The 26,201-nt window shown below is 40.5% G+C and overlaps 1 protein-coding gene across 3 annotated transcripts in view; it reads left to right on the forward strand.

Annotated features, from left to right (window-relative positions):
• TRAF3 (TNF receptor associated factor 3) overlaps positions 1-26,201 on the forward strand; it is a 109,528-nt gene that overhangs the window by 37,240 nt on the left and 46,087 nt on the right. For all 3 annotated transcript variants that reach the window (XM_046647318.1, XM_046647316.1, XM_046647317.1), the window contains exons 2-3: positions 2,212-2,343; positions 14,216-14,340. The gene's annotated coding sequence lies outside the window, so the exon portion shown is untranslated. The remainder of the gene's footprint in view (positions 1-2,211; positions 2,344-14,215; positions 14,341-26,201) is intronic.

Consider the following 26,201-nt stretch of genomic DNA (forward strand, 5'->3'; position numbering starts at 1 on the left):
CACATTTCATTAATTTCAGCATTCTTACCCAGCACAATAAATTGTCAGAGCCATCCTCCAGTAAAATCCACAAACCAGTCATCCTGTAGGAAACAGGTTGGAGATCTAGAAGTGCCCCTCCAGGTGTTTGCAACATTTTTTAAGAGATCCTTACAAAATCTTTGTGATTTAAAAGGCAGCTTCCTCTGCCGTGGAGTCTCTCTCCAGCGCTCTTGCTTCTGAGGTTGGTAGCTTTCAGAAAGACTGCAATGCAGCGGTTACCAAAGTCTCTGTTAACATGGAAACAACTGGTGGTGAAATCTTTTGCTCCCCTTCACAGCCGCCGACTGTGGCCTGCAATCTGAAGGAGGAGATCCTGAAGGTAATACTCCCCTGGACTTAGCTGTTTAGTGATAAGAACGGAAGCGATTTTTGTGAAAGCTGTGGCTAGCACAGGCATGTCCTGCAGCAGCTCTCTTAAGTTACTGATGCAGTGGGCTTCCTGGGAATGTGAGATTGAAGATGCCTTTGCAGTTTATGCACGGTAATTTTGTTTTCTTCTCTGTGTTCAGATGATGGATTATGAGAAGGTAAGGGACTTTAAAAATCATGCTTAATATGTATTAAATGTTTAAGAATATCCCTAGTGAAGATGAAGCATTATGATTGACTAGCTCTTTTCTGAACCTAAGAAATAAAAGTTTAATTTCTTGTTAAGGACAGTTTGGACATTTGAACAGTTATCTTATTTAGTGTTGACAAATGCCTTCTAAATAAATTATTGATTAAAGAGATCTGCTTTTTCTTTGGCTTGCTAAACATAGATTCCAGAGATGTAGATATGGACGTAATATATTTGTTTCTTTAACTTAAGCAATGACAGTTTTATTAATCTGGCATGGAACATTTTGTTTTACAAAATCTCCACCACATGGTGGTGGGTGATGAAATCTGATTTCCTTAGTTCTTATTTGCCTTCAGATGAGCGTTCTCGGATGTGTGGAGTGCTGTGCCGATCCTGGGGTGAGTTGGGTACTCCCTCCAGCTGCTCCTCTTTGTTGATCAAAGAGGGAGGCTGAGAGTCAGAACTCAGATTTATTTTGCTATGAATTGGTGGCCTCAAACGGTATTAAATGCATTATGGGTGGTAATTTATATGTCCAACGCCGAGAAATATAATGTCAGGGTTACCGTGGCAACTGCATGCTTTCTGAAAAGCTTATGAATGGGTTCTGAACCTTGTGGCGTTTTAAGGGAGATGTTCCAGCTGAGAGCCTGCATTCATGATTAGTGTAAATAAATTCAGCTTTCCGTGTGCAGTACATCCTCTCTCTTCATTTACCAGAGTTGTCCATTCAGCTCAGTTCTTTCTCTTGTGACATCTGCCTTGGTCTCTTGGTTCCTTGCAACAGACTATGGTTGAGAGACAGTTTTGTACTTCAGGTTGGGGAACTAGCCTGTGTGTGCAATATCCCAATACCTCAGTCTGTGGGTGGTGTAGACTGGGCTGGCGCGTCCATGCCTCCTGAGGGCTGGCAGTCCTCGACATCCCCAAAGCATAGTTTCAGCCCTTTGTGCTGGTGTGGTTTTGGCAGAGCTTTCTATCCGTCTGAAGAGCTTCTTTCCAGTAACATACCTCAGAGCTCTCTAAGAGAGCTTGACTTCAGGGAGGCAGCTCTGCCCATTTCTGTTTCCAGGATATCATGATGGTTGGTTTTGGAGAGGGAGGCCCAAGTTAGAAAGACCCACGTTCAAAATGCCACACTTGTGGAAATGATAAACAAAGGCGTTATCTTCATTACCAAAGGATTGTTTGCTGTTTGTTAGAAATGGGTGTAGCATAGTTTCTTTGAAAACCAGTTGCCCTTGTGCATTTAAACTATATCAATATCTTGATTCCATAGGTCTGAAATATCTGCTTGTTAATATTTTGTAAAAGGCATCTAGACAGCCTGGCTGCCTAGGGAGCCTGTGGTCTGAGCTGCCGTGGGGACGATGATGGCTGCTGAGGCAAGAGCTCCTAAGGGAGGGCCCGGCCAGCTTCCTCGAGAACATTTCACATTTGTGTAGAATTCATTCTCTTTGTTAATAAACATTCTGATCATATAGTGTAGACTTTAAACTTGAAGGTAGAGTTAACTTTTCAGGCTCACAAGAGTGGGCATATCACCGTGACTCACCTACAGGCCTCTGTTAAGAATCTTCATCTAATTTAATCCCTTTATTTTACAGATGATGAAACTGAGGCCCAAAGAAGTTATGCCACTTGGTTAAGGTTCCAAAGCAGATCAGAACGAGATCTAGGATCAGCAACCTGGCTCCTGGCTCTCTATTCTCCTAAGGATCGCTTTCCTGACAGAAGAGGTTTGCTCTCAGTTAATTGTTTTTGCTTTCCTTTTATCAAATAGAAGCCTATCATGGGCTGGCCCAGTGGCATAGTCATTAAGTTCTAGAGCTCTGCTTTGGCAGCCTGGGGTTCGCAGGTTTGGATCCTGGGCGCAGACCTAGCACTGCTCATCAAGCCACGCTGTGGTGGCATCCCACATAAAGTAGAGGAAGATTGGCACAGATGTTAGCTCAGGACCAATCTTCTTCACACACACAAAGAGAGAAGCCTATCATAATAATGGGCATAGAGCTTTCTAACTCGTATTTTAAAAAATTCGTACGTTTTCTTTCTTCTTTCTTCCATCATTTATTGAACTTCTACTCAGTGTGCTGGAGTCTTCCACAGAGGAGGGAAAGGCATGCCCTCTGCCCCTCGGGCCATGCACATGCTGCAATGAGAGATCGGTGCCCTGGGCACCAGAGCACACAGCCTGAGTGTCGAGATAAATTCTGGCTCGACAGCTACACTTCTACCTGTTTGTGGTATTTTTCAGAGGAGCTAAGTGCCCCGTGGACACCGGGGGTGAACCTGAATCATCGCCTATTAAATCAAGGTCACAATACTGTATTTACTAAGGCAAAACAACATAATGCTGTTAGGTGCAACCTACAGGTTACAACTTACTTATTACAAGTAGTAAGAGGTTCGGCTTACAAGGCTTGAAATACAATATTTTTAGCCAGATGCCAGTTAACCTAGATTTTTAATTTGCCACTCTTCAAGAATATTGAGATTTTATTGTCGAACTTACTCAGGGTAACAGATTGTATTTTCCTAAATGGCCTCAATGGTATCTCCCATCCTGTGTATCCTTCTCACAATGGGACTTTGACCAGGAGGTAGGAATCTCTGTTCCTTCCCTGTGAACCTCCGCCAGATCTGTGACCTGCTTCATCCAGTAGTATGGCAGAAGTGATGCTTGTGACTTCCAAGCTAGGTCATAAAAAGGGTACAGTTTTTGCCTGGCTTCTCTCTTTTGGATACTTGCTCTGGGCCAAGACAGCTACTTTGCTGTGAAGAAGCCCAACTAGCTCATGCAGGAAGACCACATGGCAAGGCCCTCAAGGAGCCATTCTGAGCAGCCGCCTGGCATGTGAGTAAATGGCTTGTCAAATGATTCTGGCTTTGCACTTTTCTCGCCTTCCAACTGAGACCCCAGACACTGTGGAGCAGAGATGTGCTGTCAACACTGTACCCTGTCCAGAGCCCCAACCCACAGAAGCTGTGAACATGACAAGTGGTGGTTTATGTCACTCCATTTTGGGGTAATTTATCATGAAGACTAGAATCCTTAGTGTTTTCATTCACCATTATTAGATATGGCATTTTATTACATGTCAGAGATAGAAAGCATAAGAAATTCGTGGGTTTTTTCATAATTAACCTTAAAACATTTTTTTTAATAATAGATTTTTTGAGGTAATTTTCATACCATAGACTCCACCCTGTTATAGAGTACAATTCAGTAGTTTTTAGTGTATTCCCAGTTGTGCATCCAGAGCATTTTAGTCACCGAAATTGTGATCAGACTCTTATCTAAGTTACTCAATAGACAAATATAAATGAAAGATTAGGATTACTGTACGTTATGTTAAACTGTGGTACTGTGTGTCTAGGATTTATTAGGCACATGGGCCATGTTTGTTCAAATACATTAATTCAAATTGAAGAGCGATGATGGTAACCTGACAGGTTGAAGTTGGGTTTGGCTGAGCACTTCTGAAGCACCTGTTATGTGTGTGGGAGTTCATGTTGAATCTTTGATAAGAGGTGGGCTTTAAACTGGGTTTTCATGCAAAGGGAAGTAAGGAAAGGGTTTGAGGGACAGAGACCATGCTACAAGTAGGAAGAACATCTCTAGACAGGTCTCCCTGTTGGATGATAATGGAACACAAGGGTGTTTGGTGAACAGTAGACAAATTCAGGTGCTTGACAAGCCTATGCATTCTCCCCTTGCCATGCATTCCTGCTTACACTCTGCCTGCCCTCCTGCAGCACATGCCGTTTCATTTCTATACAGGCACATGCAGAAGTGGACGTCATGGGCAGAAGCAAAGGCATGGCACAAAGAGGAAGGGACTGCTAGCAACCTAGATCAGGGGTCAGCACACTTCTTCTGTAAAGGGCTATATAGTAAATGTTTTAGGCTTTGTGGGCCAATCTTGTGTCTCCTCTATTGTAGACAATATGTAAACCAGTGAGCATGACTGTGTTCCACTAAAACTAGTTACAAAATGGTGGGCCGTAGTTTGCCAGCCCTTGGCCTAGATGAGTACATCTGTGCCAGCTGCCTGGTCTTTGGTCCTGACACAGATGCGGCTTGTGCTGCCTGTGTCCGCTCAGGTTATGAGGCAGTTAGGACATTCTTATAGTATTGAGCCCCTGCCCACTCCCCTACACTGGGAGCTCCATGAGGGCAAGAGGCACATTTCTTGTTCGTTCGAGCTCCAACTCAGTACGTAACAGGAGCCTAGTAAATGTCTGAATAACTTGGAGCCCCTGAAAAGTGATAGGGCCATTGCCGATTTGGGGATGGTGGGCAAAGGTGACAGAAGGAATAAGGCCAGTAGGCAGGTCTAGTAGCATCTGGTTCCTGTTGCTCAGTAGACATGATAAAGTATGGGGAAATCTTGAAGTGTGAGCCCGAGATGGAGATGACAGTCTTTTGGCCCTATATAAAGTTTCCCTTTGGCTCTGTATAAAGAGCCCAGGACAAATGTGGTGTTAATACTTAGGTTAGAGAGAATTAAATTACCTCTCTCAAAGGAGAACTGCATCAAGAGTCTTGGAAGTAACCTTTCAGGTTGCAAAAGATTTCTGCTTTTAGATCTTGGGGGACACTGATTTTTCTTGACATGAGAAATCATGTAACCTAGGTGCTCTGCCTGAGGGTCTAATCAGGCCTGTAAAGCACGTGCCGTAGCAAACTCATGGTGTGGAGCCCCCTAGGTAGTTTAGATGAGATGAAACCCCAGAGGGAAAACACAGCACCTTCTTTGCCTGTTCCCTACTGTTCAAGTCCAGATGAAGGAGCGCTCACTAATTTACGGTAAGTGAATCAGGTATTGGTATTAGAAGCGTGTGATAAACTAAAATTGAGTTCAACAGTATAATCTCATTAAAATTGTTCTTTGGGTTAGAAGAATAAAGATTACTTTAATTGAAGGAGGACAGTATCTTGACTTGTCAAAAAAATAATATTCAATTAAAAATGACCAATTTTCATGCTTAGATAAGTCCTGTATATGTTACAAAATGGCATTTCACAGACAAATTCATTAATTAGGATTATTTTGCGGGGGTCTTCAGACCCTCAGGTTGGAGTAAGCATGCTTCCCTGGCAGCTTGTGCTCAGCCATAAGACATCTACATCATGAGGTGACTTCTGTTTTCTGAGCGACTCTCTATTGCATTGAAACTGTCCCTGAATGCAGCAGATGGAGTTGGAACATTTTACAAAGAAGGGGTTAGGATGGGGTTTGCCACACCATGAGGAGATACCTCTTCGATATTCTAGACTGTTGAAGACATAGATTGTGAAATGTTAAAACCTTGGGAAATAATCTTGCTCAGTTCCCCGTACCCAGCCCTCTGATTCACTGAAACGCAACCCCAGGGCGTGGAGGGGCGTGTCAGAGCCTAGGGCCAGGGACTCCTCTGCAGCTCTCCTGGGTGCACCTGGCCTGCCTTGTCTTTCTTATTGGCATGGGGCTGTCTGCTGCCCTTTGCTGGGATGACCACCTTCCTCTGACCTCAGCCAAGGGTCTTGTTGCCCAGAGTCAGGGAGTCTTTCTTTAACTCACAGCCCACTGTCACTAGAACATTGTTTCCCTTTTTATTCTGCCTAGGATTTTGAAAGTGTCTAATAGTACTAGACAGTGTTATCATTCATCCTTATGAGCTGTATGGTTTATTACAGCTTGTAGCTACAAATCTTGTAAAACAAATTCATTTCCTACGTCCAGATTTGCTCATCTAAAAATTCTATTTATAATATTAGTTTAGAACAAGGCTTCTATTATGAGTCGTTGAAAAACAGCTCCTGTATCCCCTTTGGTAAAGATATTTTGAAATGTAATTTAATGCCTGGAAGTGAATTACTATGGAGGTTTAGTTTGTTGCTTAGAAAAGAAGTGTGAGGAGAAAAGTATCTTTTTTTTTTTTTTTTGAGGAAGATTAGCCCTGAGCTAACATCTGCTGCCAATCTTCCTCTTTTTGCTGAGGAAGATTGGCCCTGAGCTAACATTCGTGCCCATTTTCCTCTATTTTATATGTGGGACGCCTGCCACAGCATGGCTTGGTAAGTGATGCGTAGGTCCATGCCCATGATCCGAACCGGGAAACCCCAGGCTGCTGAAGTGGAACCTGCAAACTTAACTGCTGAGCCACCAGGCTGGCCCTAAAAAGTATCTTTTTAACAAATACATTTTCTAATCTCTGGCCAGCAACCCAGTCATTTAATTAATATTTATCAAGCACTAATATTTATCAATGTAATATATTATAGTTATTTTATATGTATATCCTTGTGCTTGATGTATGTATGCCTGTATATATGTACACTAATTAATATTAAGCAGGAGTATAGCAAAAAGTTTGGCACCCTAGGAGTATAATGGGATTTTTTTCCTATATAACCTATAAAATGAGATATTGATGTTCAATACTGAGCCACTTTTTAAACACTTGATTTTTCTTGTTGTATTTACCTATGTTTATAATTTTGAAATCGGAGAATTCTAGAAATAGTTAATTTCTACTGATCCTTTAGATCATGACTTAAACATCCTCTTCTCAGGGAGACCTTCTCTGTACCAACATACATGTTGTCACTGATGTGTTCGTCATGTGCTTCCCTTCTGTAGTTTTCATATCACACGCATGTGCGTGCGCGCACACACACACACACACACACACACAGTTACTTGTGCTGTGTCCCCTTCCCCATAGGCAGTCAGCTCTGTAAGGCAGGGCCTGCCTTTTTTGTTCCTTTCTCCTTACAGGTGCCTGCCTCTCCCTAGGCACTTGAATACATGTTGAATGAATAAATGAGCACTGGGTACTAGAGTTTTCCTCTAAGTTGGTTGTGACAATCTATGTCAACCCCCTCCTTTACAAGACTGTCAGAAGTTTTCAAGTGTTTTATGATTCAACAAGAAATCTTTTTTCCTTTACTAACTTAGTATTTTTTTAAATTATTGGATACTTCTGTTTTCTCCCTCCTCCAAGAAATAGGAAACAGCTAAGAATAGATGACTTTGTGTCCCCTAAATGGATCCTTCCTTCTTTTCCCCTTCTCTCAAGTTCTTTTTCATGTAAGTGATCAAATATATTGTGAGGGGTAGCAAATTTAGATGGGTCTTTCTAATTCACATATAGAGATTTTTGAGGACAATGAGGTAGTTTTGAGAAACCAGTAAAACCTGCCCTGGTGCTTTTGATATTTTAGTTTATAGGAAATTCTCTTTCATTTTCCTCATGACAGATGCAAGACTAGGGGAAGCGTGCTGTCATTTGAAAATGGAAATATTTATTGGGCACTTGTGAGAGTGGAAAGAGATGGACCCTGGGATCAGACAAGCCTAGCTTTGGTCCCACTGCCCTGAGCCATCTCGGACTGAGCCAGGTGTTGTGTGCAAGGTGTGGTGTTGGGCACTACAGGGCCCACAGTGCGGGAAGGTGCTTGTTCCCTGCCCTTCTCCTGGGCTCTCCTGGCTTGCTGAGTCTGTCCTGGAATTGTCTAGCAGCACTACTCTAACCTGCAAATAAAGATTTATTTTCATGTTATTCCAGTAGAAAATTTTATTAATGTGACCATTTTATTCATATACAACGTGCTAACAGTAGATTTTTTTTTTTTTTGAGGAAGATTAGCCCTCAGCTAACATCTGCTGCCAATCCTCCTCTTTTTCCTGAGGAAGACTGGCCCTGAGCTAACATCCATGCCCATCTTCCTCTACTTTATATTTGGGACATCTACCACAGCATGGCTTGCCAAGCGCTGCCATGTCTGCACCCGGGATCCGAACTGGTGAACCCCGGGCCGCCAAAGTGGAATGTGCGAACTTAACTGCTGCGCCACCCAGCCGGCCCCATAGAATATTTTATGTTCAAAATATTGATTAATTTTGGGGGAAACCTAAGAGGTTTGATGTTGCATAACAAATCTCTATTTAAATTTACTGAGTAAACTGCAGTGAGTCATAACTATATTAAGCAAAAGCCAACATTGCAGAATAGAATTTATTTGAAAGGCCGATTAAATGAAAATTTCAGGGTGACCTGGAAAGGTTTCGCACTTTCGTGTGACTCTAAGTTAAAATAATATGATCAGTTGGACGCCGTTTAGGAAACTCTGTACTGGTGGGTGTAGCAATCTTATCAACGGGGGGTCACATTTGACTAGAAAGTAGATTTATTCTAGAGGTTTATGTAGCCTGAAGAATATTAGATTCAAAGAGATCCTAGAAATACCACACTAGGTATCTTAAATTTTCAACATGACTCTACCTATCTGTAAAAATATGTCTGACATTTTATATTTTATGACTGAAGTAGGTATACAGTGGTAGTGGATCTTTGATCATGATTTCAGGTGAGTAAGCCTTCAGAGAAACCTTATCACAGTGCCAAAAACAAAACCAGACTCACCATTACATTATAATTCCAGAACATGGCTTCTTTCACCCAAGAATAATTTTAACTATTACTCAGTAGCTTAGGGTAGTCATTTCACTCTTAACTAGCTCTTTTCCTTCTTGTTCAAATCCATTTGGATAATGTTTTTTCAGAAGTAAGCTAAATATTTCTAATCTGTTCTCATATTAAAGTAGCCAGAAACTAAGCAAATAATTATTTAAATGTTATGAGAAAATTTATTTTAGCCTAGCCAAGATCTCAATATGTTCCTTGAAGTCAGAGATGGCCTAACTTGGTTCCTCTAAAGGTTCTGTCTTTGGTATTTCTGGTTGGGAATGTTGTATATTAGTCCTAAGGGAATAAATAAACCCTGGGGATGTCAATACTGAAATTCAAAACAAGGAAAAAAAGTGCTTGGTTTTAAAAAGGAGTGAATGCCTCTGTTAGGCATTATTGATGTTTTGGGGAATTTTGAAGAATGTGTTTTGCTTCTTGCTGAGGAATTAAATGATTGCCCAGGATTTGAATTTACAGGTGTCAGAGCCGTTGAGAGTACTTTTGGCCAAGTCGCCATGGAAGGAGCACTGATCCTTGACAGCTGGGTTTCAGTGCTGGTGACTCTGACTTTGAGCAAATTGCTACATCTTAGTTTCTCAACCGTCCTAGGAGGGATTTGGACCATTGGATAACCTTTTAAAGATGATTTGAGTGCAAATGGAAAATCCAGTTTTACAGTATAAATCTTTATTGATTCTTATGACATCATAAGTCAGTGAGCATGCCTTTGTGGATGCAGTCACTATCTGACAATGACAGTTGTTAAGAACATAGACTCAAGAGGCCAAGCACTCTGCCACTTGCTAGTGTGTAATGTTGAGAAGTTGCTGAATCTTTGTGTTCCAGTTTCCTCATTTCTATAATGGAAAGAAAGAAAAGGAGTAAGATATTTGTAGAATTGTCAGGAATAAATGAGTAACTACAGGAATAAGTTAATAATAACTAATAATAACTATGACTAATACGTATTGAATGATTATCATGTGGTAGGTACTTTCTACATGCTGAGGATACAAACCTGAAGGAGACACATTTCTATCTTCAGAAAGCTCACAGTCAGGTGGGAGAGCGAAGGAAGCAAGGCCAGTACAGGCTTTTAGGTGTAATGATGGGTGTCCGTATAGTATAGACCGGGGTTTGAGGAGGGTCGCTTTTGCTGGAAAGCGAAGGTTCGCAGAAAGATGCATGGAAGTGTTTAATTCCACAGAAAGCAAGTGCCTGCTGAGCGTGCCTAGGGGGAGCTAACAGATAAATTTCGCATGATCTCTGCGCTAAAGTTTAGTGAAAAATTGTGAGTTTAGTGTAAATTTGAATGGAGTCTTGAGGATGACGTGTTTGACAGGACAGTGGAGGGAGTAGGAGAGGAATAAAACACAGAAGGAGAAAGGGGACAAGTGGAGCAGAGTTTGCAAGCCCGTCCTTGTAATGAGGGAGATGGGGTCTCGGCAGGGGAGGGCCTGCTGAGCCACGCTGGGTTGGGTAGACTCACAGCCAAGGCCAGGTTAGAAGGACAGACGGATGTGGGTGCTTCATGAATGTGAATGCAATCTGATTGTTGTTTCACGAGTTCTAGACTACAGGCGTACCCTGTTTTATTGCGCCCCACAGATTTTGCGTTTTCTCCACCAGCAAAATGATTATGGCTTGCTGAAGGCTCAGATAATGGTTAGCATTTTTTTTTAGCAATAAAGCATTTTTGATTAAGGTATGTACATTGTTTTTTTAGACACACTGCTATGGCATACTTAATAGACTATAGTGTAAACATAACTTTTATATGCACTGGGAAACCAAAAAATTCATGTGACTTGTTTTATTGCTATATTGGCTTTATTGTGGTGGTCTGGAACCACACAATTTCTCTGAGGTATACCTGTATTTCTTCATAATAATTATGGCTTAGGGGGCCAGCCCCGTGGCCAAGTGGTTAAGTTCGCGTGCTCCACTTTGGCGGCCCGGGGTTTTGCCGGTTCGAATCCTGGGTGTGGATGTGGCACCGCTCATTAAGCCATGCTGAGGCAGCATCTCACATGCTGTAACTGGAAGGACCCACAACTAAAAATACATAACTATGTACCAGGGGGCTTTGGGAGGAAAAAGTAAAAAATAAAATCTTAAAAAAAAATTCTGGCTTAATTTCATAGTCTTTGTTTTTTTAACTAAATACCATAAAGGTGGTTTTTTTTTTTTTTTTTTTTGGTGAGGAAGATTGGCCCTGAGCTAACATCTGTGCCAGTCTTCCTCTGTTTTGTATGTGGGTCACTGCCACAGCACGGCTTGACGAGTGGAGTAGGTCCGTGCCTGGGATCTGAACCCGCGAACCCAGGCTGGTGAAGTGGGGTATGCCAAACTTAACTACTTCGTCACTGGGCCAGCCCCAGTACCATAAAATTTTTAATGAAGGAAAAAAAAGCTTTTTTTGATCATTACATTTGAAAACATTTATCTGCACCTGTGCCTTGAAAAATGAAATAAACAATGTATAGAATATGTAGAAATTGGCTTATGTATAGAAGCTCTTTTATTCTCATGTAGATGAGATGGTCCTTTTGCTTGGCTGATGCTTTCCTCCCACATTTATTAGAGAGGAATGGGAGTTGGGAATACTTAGGAAATGAGCTGGCTAATTTCAGAAGGATGTTACCATCCTGCAAAATCAGGAAAGGATGTTCATTGGTTGATTTGCTTTTAATTGAACTAACGTGTTTGGAGACTGGGCATCTGCTTTCACCCGTCAATAAATTGACTTGGTAGCAGTTACGTAGATGGTTGGTTTTGGTGTACCTCATAATGTAAATGTATCACCCAGATATTATGTAATTACAGTACTATTTTACAGTCACAATTCCTTTGTGTGTGTATATTTATTTAGTAATTATAAGAAAGTTTTTATATGCTTATAGTACTTTCCTGTCTACAAAGTGGGTTTGTGTAGGAACACGTACATATAAGACTGTTAGTTGCAAATAGAAGTATTAGAGCATAATGTTTCACATTGAAGCATTTTCTGGTTTCTAAGATATCTCTGAGAAATAAAACATTTAGTTTGCCAGTTCTGATAAACTCTTGTAGTTATAACGTGTTAGTGTGATTCTGCTTAGTAAGAAAGTTATTCCTGGAGTCTTCTATTTCCACACGATGTGATAACAGGGGTCAGATTTACACTCCACCAGGACGAGGGTGAGGTGAGTGAGGCACTTGCTTCTGGTGCAGAATTTAAGGGGACATCAGAAAGCTCAGTAATTGAGATTACTCAACTGAGTAATTGAGAGTAACATTTTAATGCAATACTTAAAAAAAATCAAATGTGATGCAAAAAAATCCATGATATAAAGAGTCAGGTTTTCTTTTTGAGGAAGATTAGCCCTCAGCTAACTACTGCCAATCCTCCTCTTTTTGCTGAGGAAGACTGGCCCTGAGTTAACATCCGTGCCCATCTTCCTCCACTTTATATGTGGGACGCCTACCACAGCATGGCATGCCAAGGAGTGCCACATCCACACCCGGGATCCGAACTGGCAAACCCCGGGCCACTGAAGCGGAACATGCAAACTTAACTACTGCGCCACTGGGCTGGCCCCCAAAAAAGTCAAATTTTAACAAAAGACAAGATCAGATTTTTTCTTTTACCTCAGCTCCAATATGACTTGGCTCAGTACTTTTAATGATACTATCTTTATTTAAAATTTTAATATTTTGTTTCTCATGGATGTTTTGCATTAATTTTGATTTTATCTCTATTACTGAGTTTTTGGCACTCCCTTAAAAGTTGTACCTGAGGCAGGTGCCTCACTCACCTCATCCTAGTTCCAAACCTGACTCCCATCTTACACAACTTGAAAACCAGACAAAATATGTGAAACAACGGTTTTCAGATGTTGGTCAGCATATATATGTATCTGCACAACTCTACATCTATTAAAGAGATTGAATTTTTAGTTAAAATTCTTACCGCAAAGAAAACTCCATACCCCAAATGGCTTCACTGATAAATTGTATGAAACGCTTAAGGAAGAAAGAATACTAATCTGACAAAACTTTTTCAGAAAATAGAAGAGGAATACTTCCTCTCTCATTCTTTGAGGCCAACACTACCCTGAAAGCAAAACCAGACAAAGACATTATGATGAAGGAAAACTGCCAAGCAATATTTGTCATACACACAAAAATCCTCCTTAAATTTTAGCAAATAGAATCCACATAGTGACATATAAAAAGGATATTACATAATGATCACGTGAGGTTTATCTCAGGAATGAAGGGTTGTTTTAACATTGGAAAATCAATCAGTGTAATTCACCATAGTAATAGACCAAAAAAGAAAAACGAGAATGAGGCATAGGGATGGAAATATGGAAAACACAAAGCGAAGGAGGAAACATAGAGGAAATAGGAGGTTCGACATATGTATAATTGGGGTCTGAGGAGGAGAGGAGATAGAGGATGATGCAGAAGCAATATTTGAAAAGATCATGGCTGAAAAATTTCCAGAAACTATGGAAGAAGCCAAACCACAGATTCAAAATGTTCAACAAATGACTGGCAGGATAAGTAAAAAGAAATCCATACCCAAGCACATGATAGTGAAACCCGTGACTGTCTACAAAGGAGCAACAATCAACTTCTTAACACCAGCAGTGAGAGCCAAAAAGGCTTGGAGTAATAGTTTCAGTATACTAAAAGAAAGAATTCTGTATCTAATAAAAATGAATGAATATTATATAAAACATTTATGACAAAAATATATGCACACATATCCAGACACAACTATGCTATGCATTGGAAAAATGATAAATGGAGTTAGTATTTTAGAGTCCTTGCTGTGCAAGAGAAGGGTAAAGATATTAGCTAACATTGGACTTTGATAGGAACCTGCACATGTTTCCTGTGCTTTTCTCTGCGCATGTAATATACTCCATGGTAAAAGCGACTTTAAAATAAAAATAATTTGAAGGTATCTAGACTTTATAATTTGTGTCAAACTCAAAAAACATAGAAAATCCAAACACGTGTTTATATAGAGTGGTTAAAAGTGTTTTATCTTAAACTTCTTACTTGATCATTCTTAAGAAATTTACATTTTTGAAATTCTATTTTTAAGTTTTTAAGATTTTCCACATGAGTTGATCAAGTGTTGTTCTTACTTCCTAGGTAAGAGGCTCCACTGCGTTATTTGAAGAAGGGTAGAGTTGACACTGCTTCACTTCTTTCTTTATTGAAGTCTCTTCCTCCCTGATCAAGCTTAGATATATCTTCTTACGGCGTATGACACACAGGTATGTTACTGGAAAATTTTAATTTGTATAGATTTCTTTCTTCAGTTGTTACTTGTTCACTTCATATAAAAATTAAGTAAATTTTTAAAAATCCTGAACTTACTCATTTTTGGGTTTAGCAATTTCATTCTGTAACATGTATTTTGACATCTTCTGCATACCTGGCATTGTATTTTGGTGTGTCTGACCTTATTTTTATTTTTCATTTTCTTTAAACCAACATTAAACTTTGAGAATAATAGACATTACACCTGATGGCCCAGTGATGATTAGTGAGTTTGAAAACCAAGGGTAGGGCCAGCCCCGTGGCTGAGTGGTTAAGTTTGCACACTCTGCTGTGGCGGCCCAGGGTTTCGCCGGTTCAGATCTTGAGTGTGGACATGGCACCGCTCATTAGGCCACATTGAGGTGGCGTCCCACATGCCACACCTGGAAGGACCCACAACTGAAAATATACAACCATGTGCTGGGGGGATTTGGGGAGGAAAAAAAGAAGATTGGCAACAGTTGTTAGCTCAGGTGCTAATTTAAAAAAAAATAAAAATAAAAAAGATAACCAAGGGTAGTGGCATGCATCTCTGCCTCATAGACCTACCCTCTGAAAGCTCTGAGGCCCGTACTTCCCTAGAAGGATGCCCACTGCAGTAAAGGTGCCAGTGACTGAAGGTGGAGGGCTGCCTCAGCTGAGTATTGCATCGTTTGATACATGAACTGTTGGCTCCTTAACCATCTTTCTGTAGGAGTTTGAAAGGAAACTAAATACCCTGTGTTTTAATTTCTAGTTTGTGATTGAGTGGCATTTTATACATGAAATTAAGAACTCTTTAATATATTGAAATATTAAAGTGAATATAAAAAGGTTTTGAAATGTTTGCATCCAAAGTGAGATTTAATACGTAGCTATTTTTGATAAATTCATAAGTATCAAGAAAACTACTATTTAAAATTTCATTCATAATCACAGTACCATTCAATTTTCCCCAACAGTCTATTTTTTTAGTTTGTTTGAAGCAGGATCCAAACAATTGCAGTTAGCTGATATGTCTCGTAAGTCTCTTTTAATCAATTGATTGCTCCTCCCTATCCTGTTTTTCCTTGCGTTTTCTTTGTTGTAAAATCCAGGCAGATTGTTCTGTAGTCAGAGGCTTCTCTGTTTTGACTTTTGCCATTTCCACTGAAGATGCTCTTCTGTCCCCTGTGTTTCCTGTGACATGGTGGGTGGATGTAGAGCTCCAGTCGTGTTCGGTTCAGCCTTTGGACACAAGCCCTCCAGAGGCGGTGGTGTGCACCCTCACCAGGAGGCACACGTCTGCTCAGGGCCTCAGGGCCGGTGGGGCTCATTGCCTGGACTCACAGTCATTGGAGGTTGCAGAATGATGATGTTATCAATTTTATCCTTTACTCTTCCTTGATTAACTGAAATACTTCTGTAGAGAGAAATTTCCTCTCATTGACTGTTTGGTTACCCTAAGGGATGGTTAAAATAGGAAAGACAGGATAAATGCCTGATTCTTTATCAGCTCTCCAGATAATGAGATGGTTCCATAGCCACTCCAAAAGTGACCAGTGATTGTTTTAAGTATCATCATAAACTCATTAATTTATGCGCATGTGGTATATTTTAGTCCATTGCAGTTATTGTTCTTATGATGCTAAAATTGTACCATTTTTGGCCAGTGAAGCCTCTTTGAGTTGTCTCCTTTGTCCTGTATCATGACCCGTAGTCTTCCTTTCCTTGCTTTCTGGTATGGTAAGATGTTTCAGGTTCATTTTGTATTTTTCCACCCCAGACCTGGAATTGGCTATTTCTCTAAGCAGTTCTGGTTCCCTTTTGTAGGAAATGATACTTTGAGACCAGAGTCTGAGGGATTCTCCTGCTACAGGGCTGGTTATTGTTTCTAGGCCTGTTTGGTAGACAGCCAGGAAAATACTTTTTAAGTGAAAATACATCGTGAGTTCATATTGATGTTTTAATTTCAAATTTAGGATTATGTTGTTTTTACTTCTTTGATTTTATGTTGATATCTCCTATTTCCTTTTTTTTTGAGGAAGATTAGCCCTGAGCTAACATCTGCTGCCAATCCTCCTCTTTTTGCTGAGGAAGACTGGCCCTGAGCTAACATCCGTGCCCATCTTCCTCTACTTTATGTGTGGGACACCTACCACAGCATGGCTTGCCAAGCGGTGCCATGTCTGCACCCGGGATCCGAACCGGCGCACCCCAGGCCACCGAAGCGGAACGTGCAAACTTAACCTCTGCGCCACCAAGCCGGCCCCAATATCTCCCTTTTCTTATAGTGAAAATCTTGTTTCCTAACAACATTAGCATCGTTACTTATTTGTTTTAACCTATAAAATATTTGTGATAGTTTTAGAATAACAATACCAGTGTATTACCAACAATATGATTCCTGAAACCAGTTTAAGATTTTATGTGGTTCTTTTTGTCCTTGGAATATATCCCTAGGGATGTTCTGCCAAATTATTGTTTTAAAGTCATTTGAACCAATTCCTCAGTAGGCCATCAGCTTGTTACACAGTTAGATTCATTTATTTTATTTTTATTTTAAGGAATAGCATCTTTTTAAATTTTGTTATAAGCTTATAAAACATTTTCATGGTTCCAAGTCACAATGAAATATTTCAGAAATCTATCTTTTATTCCTGGTCTTTCCACCCTGTTTCTTCCCTCCTTCATAGGTAACTTTTTTCTAGTTTTTAGTTTATCGTTTTATTTCTAATCTTAGCATCTGTGTGTGTATATATATATATACACAGTCCTCTTTCTTAGAAAATGGTAGCCTATGATACAGCCTTTTCTTCATCTTGTTTTTTTAAAAAATTAAACAGCATATCATAAGGCTCACACCGTAGCAGTATATGGCTCCTCCTCATTCTTTTTTTTTTAAAGCTGCATAGTATTCCATCATGTTGGCTGTATTGTAGAAAAACCTAATTTTAAAAAATATGTTGATTTTAATCAATGTATGTTTCTCCTGCATATAAATATCATCAATTTTACTTTTTATTCACTTGCAGATTTCTCAGTAATTTTGGGACCTTGCAAGCACAGTACTTGTCTGGGCCTGCTTTTCCTTATGTGTAAAATGAGAGGCTTGGACTAGAAGCTCAAGATGGGTTGTTTTAGCTGGAAGAGACTGCAGATGAGTAAACCGAATTTGAGAGCATCTCACTAGCAACAGAATGTGCACCCTGTAACCAGGGAGGTGGTGGTGATAGAGAGTTAGATTGGAGGTGAGGAAATCATCAGGTCTTGATTAATGATCAGGTGTCGGAATCAGAGAGGTAAGGACTGTTCTGCCTTGGGAAGCTGGCTAGGTGGTGGTGACACTCCCTAAGATAGGCGCGCGTTGTTTTGGGATAGGTAGAAATGTGTCAGATAGGAATGGGAAGCACTGAAGATGACCAATTCCGTCTTGGCTACGTTGAACACAAGGCACCTGTGGAATGTGGCAAACTAAGCGAGACTGTCTGGGAGCTCAGAAAGTGTGGTGCGCAGAGCCCTGAGGCTCGTTGGTGCAGATCTGGTGGCTGAGGCCCTGGGAGGGCATGCAGTTGCCCACCATGAGTGTGTGGAGAACAGAGGATCTAGATCAGCACCTGAGCAGCTCCTGCCTTTAAACCACAGGTGGAAATGGGAGAGTCTGCGAAAGAGACTGGGAAGGAGCACGAGCTGAGAGCCACTGTTTTTGAAATCTCATGCTTTATTCTAAAAGTTGACTTAAATATTGTAATCTACTCCTTAAAATGGCCGTATTTTGTGCTTTTCACTCATATTTTCTAGTAAAGTTGATGCTCCAGGAGGATGAACCTTATCACACACCTGCTGTCTTTGCTGCCGTTACACAGCCCAGGAGCGTCCAGCCCAGGCATGGCCTCAGAGCAGCATCCACCGGAAAAGGTGCTGCCTGCTCTTTGCTGCCTGTTGAATGGACTGAGCCCTCAGCTTTTCTCCCTCCGTCCTGTCCAGATGGCAGGACTCTGGCCCTGCGCCAGGAGAGGCACACAGCGTCTTTGCACATAGTTGAGGTTGAATGAATCCTTTTAAAACTCCTAAATCGTGAACCGAGGGATACTGGCAGTGCTGGGCCTTGAATAGCTATTGTTTCCCTAAAGGATTTAATACCAAGTTTTATACTGTGGTTTAATGAGGTTCTTCTCCATCGATAGGCATGCATCAGTCTCGCTCTCTTTCTCTCTCCTGAGTGGAGCTTTTTTAATATGTGATTATTATCTGCCTATTTGTTTGAATAAGAATCTAGTTTCCTTTTGTCTTTACTTTCCAGTGTGTTAGCCACAGGCCCTGACCCTCAGCAGAGCATGTGGCATCAGGTATCATAAGAAGAGTCAGTGTGCTGAAATGTTTGCATAAATATGAATTGCCAGAAAACTTCTTTATCAGCAGGCCACACCTGTCTGTTTCTGGTTTTCTCACTTCTGTCTTTATTGGCATCACTTGGAGATACTTTTGAATTTCCCTGCTGGGCTTGATGTGGAGCCTGTTTCTCCATCTATGTGGTGTTTAGTACTTTCTTGCTGGCAGGAGCCTTTTTTTTGTTTATCTGATGCTTCCTTTTTTTGGTTTTCCCCGGGCTTTCCAGTTCTTGGAACACCCTTTTGTCAGCAGATGTACTTTTGTTTCCAGTTTCTAAGTTCCAAGTAAAATGTAGCTCAACCTAAATCACAGAAGTAGGGAACCTAAAATAAATCACAGAGCAATGGAGGCATAGAGGAAAGTGAAAGAAGCCCAGTCCAGCTCTTTGCCGTGAGAGAGGGGCTTCCTGAGTAGCTCACTAGAAATTAAATTTTATGAAACAATTTTCTCAAATAGAGATTTTTTTCATTTGGGTAAATGTATGGCCTCAAAATATAATAAATTCGTGTTTAAACATGCAGCAAACAGTAACTAATGTAATAATAGAATAATAATTCTACTCAAAGGAAACTGCAGAATCAGAGTTCTAGGACTAAGGGCGCCAGGTGCTGGGCGCCTTGGCAGGCCCTGGTCCTTGGCACAGGCCCGGGGTCTAACTCGAAGACTGCTGCTTCCTGGTGGTTTCTGGTTTGGGCTCCTCTTCCCCTCCGCAGAGGGCACTGGCTTGGGTGCCATGTTTAGTCACATACTTTCCCTTCACTGTAGTTGCCTTTGTACTCCTTGCTCAGTGTATCTATTGTTACTATTCAGCAGAACATTTTTCTTTCTGTGTGTGGAAGCAAACATCCTCTTCCCAAACTTGATGCTAAAATGAGGATGAGAAGGTGAGGTATTGGCACTGGCCCCGGGTCCCCATTACTCACGTGGCCCGATGTGCTGCCCAGGGGCACGTGTGTCCAGTCTCAGGCGTAACCTCCACCTCCCCAAATAAGGCTGATACACGGTAGTCCGTAAGTCCCTAAAAGGTGCCTCCTCCACCATCTCTTTAACACGTTTGACTAAGTTTGTGTAATTTTTCTTCAACAACACAATAATTATTGCAAATATTACAGAATTTCATTAACCTATAATTGTCACATTAAGGATCCCATTTAGGATTAAGGTAGAATTTAACTATTTTTATAACACGTAGAGGCAATTGAAACAAAGATATTTATATTTCAATCAAGAATTCCTGCCATGGATTTCCACAGTCCCCCATTTTGGAAGGTCCCGAGATGCGACTTTGCTTATTTCCTGCCGCTTCTGGCGATTGGCCTGTCTGTGGAGCACACGTGGGATTCCCGGCCCGTCTACAGCTTGGCATGAGTGACTAGATAGAGTTGCAGATTAGAAATTACTATCACAGATATTTTAGAAGAATTTGGCATTTTAATTTTATATGTTTTGGAGCATTATAGTAAGAACTAAGAAACTTCCTTTACAGCAGTTTTTAGTTTGGGGGCCTTTGAACACGGTATTAGTTTTTGTAACTGTACTATCGCAGATATTACTATATACTGCTACTATATCTCCTTATAGTGGATATTACTATGTATGTTCCACCCAGGGATCAAGAAATGACTCACTCCTGGGGCCGGCCCGGTGGCGCAGCGGTTGAGTGTGCACGTTCCACTTTGGCGGCCTGGGGTTCACCGGTTCAGATCCTGGGTGTGGACATAGCACCGCTTGGCACGCCATGCTGTGGTAGGCGTCCCAGGTGTAACGTAGAGGAAGATGGGCACGGATGTTAGCTCAGGGCCAGTCTTCCTCAGCAAAAAGAGGAGGATTGGCAGCAGTTAGCTCAGGGCTAATCTTCCTTAAAAAAAAAAAGAAATGACTGACTCCAGTGGATGCCCGGTTGGCTGCACTGACACTCAGGATGGTTCATGTTTTAAGCTGGCACTTGTCCTTTGGCCACTTACTTCTCCACATTTAATTTAAAACATTCCCTGAAGCTGAGTTTTTCATTGCCTTCTAATATCTTTACTTCTCTCTACTTTTAATTTTTCTATTAAAATACATACAGTGATAGGAAATTCTTTGGATCTAAATATGGACAGAATTGTATTACATCAGATTCCAATGTGATAGCTTTTTTTTTTATGTTGTTACTGCTATTTTAATTTTTCTGCTGGGGTTGGTGAGGAGTGGTTATCAAGCTGTAGGTGATGAAGAGAGATTGGTGTCTAAGAACTTATATTTTTTATTTTTCATTAAAAATTCCCCCTTGTTTTTTTGGTGAGGAACATGGGCTCTGAGCTAACATCTGTGCCAATCTTCCTCTATTTTGTATGAGAGATGCTGCCACAGCATGGCTTGATGAGCGATCTGTAGGTCCTCACCTGGGATCTGAACCTGCAAACCTGGGCTGGTGAAGTAGAATGCATGTACTTAACCACTGTGCCACTGGGCTGGCCCTTCACTTTTTTTAATTAAGAAAAAATTCATCATTTTAACCATTTAAAGTTTAATGGTTCCAAAAAGAAACTCCGTATGCACTAAGTCACTCTCTGTTATTCTCCTCTTGCCCCAGCCCCTGGCAACCACTAGTTTACTTTCTGTCTCTGTGGATTTGCCTATTCTGGACATTTCATGTAAACGGAATCATACAATATGTGACCTTATGTTTCTGACCTCTATCACTTAGCATAATATTTTCAGGGTTCATTCATGTTGTAGCATATATCAGTACTTCATTCCTTTTGATGACTAAATAATAGTACATTGCTTGGATATACCATATTTTGTTTATCCAGTCATCTCTCTCTCTCTTTTTTTTTTTTTTTGAGGAAGATTAGCCCTCAGCTAACTACTGCCAATCCTCCTCTTTTTGCTGAGGAGGACTGGCCCTGAGCTAACATCTGTGCCCATCTTCCTCTACTTTATACGTGGGACGCCTACCACAGCATGGCTTTTGCCAAGCAGTGCCATGTCCGCATCTGGGATCTGAACCAGCAAACCCCGGGCCGCCGAAGTGGAACGTGCGCGCCGAACCTCTGCACCACTGGGCCAGCCCCTATCCAGTCATCTCTTGATAGGCATTTGGGCTCTTAATACTTTTTGTCTGTTATGAATATTGCTGCTTTGAACATTCATGCACAAGTCTTTGTGTAAACATATGTTTTGAATTTTCTTGGGTATGTACATTGAGTTAGAATTCCTGGGTCATATGGTTAATCCGTGTTTAACTTTTTGAGGAACTGCCTCAAAAAGTGCTCAGTGACAGCACCGTTTTACATTCCCACCAGTAATGTACAACGGATCCAGTCTCTTTATATCCTTACCAACACTTGTAATTTTCCATTTTTATTATTACAGCCAGCCTAGTGGCTGTGAAGTAGTATCTTATGATGGTCAGGTTTTTTTGAACATTAGTTTTTAAAAATTTTCATGAAATTCATACAACATAAAATTAACCATTGTAAAGTGGACAGTTCAGTGGCATTTAGTACATTGACAGTGTTGTGTAACCACAACCTCTATATGATTTCAAGTCATTTTCATTACCCCGAAAGGAAACCCCTTACCCATTGAGCAGTTAGCCCTCATTATCCTTCCCCTCAACCCCTGGCAACCACCAGCCTGCTTTCTGTCTGTGGATTTACCTATTCTGTGTAATTCATATAAATCTAATCATACAGTATGTGACCTTTGGTTTCTGACATCTTTCACTTAGCATAATGTTTTCCGGGTTCACCCATGTTGTAGCTTGTATTATTACTTCATTTCCTTTTTTTGGCTGAATAATATTCAATTTGTATGGATATACTACATTTTGTTTATTTTCATCTGTTAATGGGCATTTTGGGTTGTTTCTGCCTTTTGGATATTGTGAATAGTGCTGCTGTGAGCATGTGTGTACATATGTTTGTTTGAGTACCTGTTTTCAGTTCATTTGGGTGTATGCCTAGGAGTGGAATTGCTGGGTCATACAGTAATTCTCTGTTTAACTTTTTGAGGGACTGCCACACTGTTTTCCAGCAGCTGAACTGTTTTATGTTTCCACCAGCAATATATAAGGGTTCCAGTTTCTCCACATTCTCACCAATACTTGTTATTTTACCTTTTAAAAAACATTATAGCCATCCTGGTAGGTATGAAGTGGTTTTGATTTGCATTTCCCTGATGGCTAATGATGTTGAACATCTTTGCACGTGCTTGTTGGCTATTTCTGTCTCATCCTTGTAGAAATGTTTATTTTACAGCCTTAGCCCATTTTTTAATTGGGTTATTTGTCTTTTTGTTGTTGAGTTGTTAGAGTTCTTTATATATTCCGGATACTAGACATTTACTAGATAGTGATTTGCAGATATTTTCTCCCATTTTGTTGTTGTCTTTTCACATTCTTGAGAATGTCCTTTTATGTACGAAAGTTTTCAAATTTGGTCAAGTCCAACTTACCTGTTTTTTCTTTTGCAGCTTGTACTTTTGGTGTCATATCTAAGAATCCTTTGCCAAATTCAAAGTCATGAAGATTTACCCCTATGTTTTCTTCTTGGAGTTCTACGGTGTCAGCTCTTATATTTTAGTTGTTGATCCATTTTGAGTTAGTTTGTTTATATGGCGTGAGGTAGGACCACGTCTAAGTTTATTCTTCTGCCTTTGGTTGTTCAGTTGTCCCAGGGACTCTTTTTTTCCCCACCAAATGGTCTTGGCATCCTTGTCAGAAATTGTTCAGACATAGATGTATGTGTTTATTTCTGGACTCTCAATTCTATTCCATTGGTCTGTATGTCTATCCTTATGCCAATATTATACTGTTTTGATTACTGTAGTTTTGTAGTAAGTTTTAAAGTAGTAAGTTTTGAGAAATGTGAGTCTTCCAACTTTTTCTTTTTTCCATATTGTTTTGGCTCTTTAGGGTCCCTTGCAATTCCATATGAATTTGAGGATCAGATTTTTCATTTCTGTAAAAGAAAAGCCATTGGAATTTTCATAAGGATTGCACTGAATCTCTGGATCACTTTGGGTAGTGTATTAGTCAGGGTTCTGCAGAGAAACAGAACCAGTAAGATGTGTGTGTGTATAGAAAGAGATTTTTCTTATAAGGAATTGGCTTCACACAGTCATGGAGGTGGGCAATTCCCAAGATCTGTAGGGTGAGTTGGAAAGCTGGAGAACAGGAGAGGCAGTGGCTTAGTTCCAGTCTGAGTCTGAAGGCCTGAAACCAGGAGAGCCAACGGTGTAGTTCCTGTCCAAAGGCAGACAGACAGGCTTAAGATCCAGGAAGAGCTGGTATTTCATTCAAGTCCAAAGGCAGGAAAACAACTGCTGTCTCAGTCTGAGTACAGTCAGGCAGAAAGAACCCCCTAACTTGGGGGAGGGTCAGCCTTTTTGTGCTCTTCAGGCCTTTGACTGATTGAATGAGGCCCACCCACACTGGGGAGGGCAGTCTGCTTTACTCAGTCTACCAATTTAAATGTTAATCTCATTCAGCACCTTCACAAACACCTAGAATAATCTTTGACCAAATATGTAGACACCTCTGGCTCAGTTAAGTTGATACATAAAATTAACCGTCACAAATAGTATTGCCATTGTAACAATGTTAAGTCTTCCAATCCATGTAAGTAGGTATGTTTTGGAACAAACAAATGTCTTTCCTAAATGTCAGGTAGTTTCCAGTGAACAAATCTTTCACCTCAGTTAAATTTATTCCTAGGTATTTTATTCTTTTGGATGCTACTGTAAATGAAATTGCCTTTTAAAATTTTCTGTTGGATTATTCATTGCTGGTATATGGAAACATAACTGATGTTTCTGTGTTGATCTTGTACCCTGCAACTTTGAGGAGTTCATTTATTAGCTCTAGTTGTTTTCCTTGTGAATTCTTTGGGATTTTCTTTTTCTTCTTTTTTTTTTATTCTTCTCCCCAAGGACCCCCAGTACACAGTTGTATATTCTAGTTGTAGGTCCTTCTGGTTGTGCTATGTGGGACGCCACCTCAGCATGGCCTGATGAGCGGTGCCATGTCTGCACCCAGGATCTGAACCGGCGAAGCCCTGGGCCGCCACAGCAGAGCACACGAACTTAACCATTTGGCCATGGGGCCAGCCCCGGGATTTTCTATATGTAGGATCATATCATCTGTTAATAGAGAGAGTTTTGCTTTTCTGTTCTAATTTGGATCCTTTTATTTCTTTTTCTCACCAAATTGCTCTGCTAGAACTTCCAGTATAATGTTAAATAGCAGTGGTGAAAGCATGCATCCTTCCCTTCTTCCTGATCTTAGGGGAAGGCTTCCAATCTTTCACCATTAAGTGTGGGTTTTTCATAATATCCTTTATCATATCAAGGCAGTTCCCTTTTAATCCTAGTTTTTTGAGGGTTTTTATGATGAAAGGGTGTTGGATTTTGTTAAATACTTTTTCTACATCAACTGAAATGATCATGTGGGTTTTCCCCCTTGTTCTCTTAATGCAGTGTATTACATTGATTGATTTTCTTGTATTGAACCACCCTTGCCTTCCTGGGATAAATCCTACTTGGTCATGGCGTATAATGCCTTTATTTTATTTGTTTATTTTTTATTGCAGTAACGTTGGATTATAACATTATGTAACTTTCAGGTGTACATCATAATATATTTCAAATTCTGTGTAGATTATATCATGTTCACCACCAAAGACTGATTACAATCCATCACCAACACACATGTGCCTAACCACCCCTTTCACCTTCCTCCCCCCTTCCCCTCTGGTAACCACTAATCCAGCCTCTGTTTCTCTGTGTTTGTCGTTGTTTTCATCTTCTACGTATGAGTGAGATCATACAATATTTGACTTTCTCCCTCTGACTTATTTCACTTAGCATAATACCCTCAAGGTGCATCCATGTTGTCACAAATGACCGGATTTCATCATTTCTCATGGCTGAGTAGTATTCCATTGTGTATCTATACCACATCTTCTTTATCCATTTGCCCCTTGATGGGCACCTAGGTTGCTTCCAAATCTTGGCTATTGTGAATAATGTTGCAGTGAACATAGAGGTGCATGTATCTTTATGCATTTGTGTTTTCAAGTTCTTTGGATAAATACCCAGCAGTGGAGTTAGCTGGATCATGTGGTAGATCTATTCTTAATTTGCTAAGGAATCTCCATACTGTTTTCCATGGTGGCTGCATCAGTTTGCACTCCCACCAGCAGTGTATGAGAGTTCCCTTTTCTCCACATCCTCTCCAACACTTACTGTTTCCTGTCTTGTTAGTTATAGCCATTCTTATGGGAGTGAGGTGATATCTCGTTTCAGTTTTGATTTGCATTTCCCTGATAGTTAATGACACTGAACATCTTTTCATGTGCCTGTTGGCCATCCATATATTTTCTTGGAGAAATCTCTGTTCAGATCGTTTGCCCATTTTTTAATTGGGTTGTTGGGCTTTTTTTGTTGTTGAAACAGATGAGTTCTTTGTACATTTCGG

The sequence above is a fragment of the Equus quagga genome, chromosome 20 (assembly GCF_021613505.1).
Source record: "Equus quagga isolate Etosha38 chromosome 20, UCLA_HA_Equagga_1.0, whole genome shotgun sequence".
In the NCBI taxonomy this organism is placed as follows: Eukaryota; Metazoa; Chordata; class Mammalia; order Perissodactyla; family Equidae; genus Equus; species Equus quagga.